A 1,234-nucleotide genomic window follows, 5' to 3' on the forward strand; every position below is an offset into this window, starting at 1 on the left:
AAGACAAGCCTCGCTCTGGACAGCCAAAAAAATTCGAAGACAAAGAATTAGAGGCATTACTCGAAGAAGATCAGAGTCAAACGCAAGAGGAGCTTGCAGAATCATTGGGAGTAACTCAACAAGCCGGTTCTGTACGATTGAGAGCCATGGAAATGATTCAAAAACAAGGAAATTGGGTGTCTTATGAACTGAAACCGAAAGACGTTGAAAGGCGATTTTTCACTTGCGAGCAGCTGATTCAAAGGCAACAAAGAAAAGGTTTTTTGCATCGGATTGTGACTGGAGGTGAAAAGTGGATATTCTACGACAACCCCAAGAAGAAAAAATACTACGCTAAACCGGTCAATCGTTGCCATCGACCTCAACATCAACACCAAAGCCGAACATTCATGGTTCGAAGATCATGCTCTGTATCTGGTGGGACCAAAAAGGTATTGTTTACTATGAACTGCTAAAACCTGGCGATTCCATTACGGGCGATCGGTATCGGCTACAATTGATTCGTTTGAGCCGTGCATTGCGAGAAAAACGACCGGAATACGAGCAAAGACATAATAAAGTTATTTTTCTTCATGACAACGCTCGGCCTCATGTCGCAAAAGTCGTAAAAAAATATTTGGAAACGATCAAATGGGATGTTTTACCGCACCCGCCGTATTCTCAGGACATTGCTCCTTCTGATTATTGGTTATTCTGAAGGATGCAGCACGATTCAGCAAGTCACCGGTTCATTTCTTTCGCAGAAATCGAAAATTGGCTTCAAAATTGGATCGCCTCCAAAGACGAATCATTTTTTCGAGAAGGAATTCAAAAATTGCCTGAGAGATGGGAAAAAGTAGTAGCTAGCGATGGACAATACTTTAATTAATCTGTTCATTCATTTTGTTTTGAAATAAATGCATTTTTGAACACAAAAAAACGGACCGAACTAATTTGTACTCCCAATACGTCAATTTTAACATCAATTTTTATTTAAAAATTTGTGTTTTTTTTTGTAGCTGCAGTAATTTTGGCGTTATTAATAGAAATAATAGTAATTTGTTAATTTTTAAGACATGTGGGTGTTGGGAAATATAAGAAAAAATTTATATTGCAATAAAAAAGATAATTGTTTGAAAAACAATTTTTATGTGAAAAAACTGTATTTTTTGCAAGATTATTTTTTTTTACAGTTTTGCACGTTTGTACGTCCTGTTTTGACCACTTTAGATTTTACTCTATATATATATATATA

Source organism: Trachymyrmex cornetzi, unplaced genomic scaffold (assembly GCF_001594075.2).
Source record: "Trachymyrmex cornetzi isolate Tcor2-1 unplaced genomic scaffold, Tcor1.1 scaffold1456, whole genome shotgun sequence".
Lineage (NCBI taxonomy): Eukaryota > Metazoa > Arthropoda > Insecta > Hymenoptera > Formicidae > Trachymyrmex > Trachymyrmex cornetzi.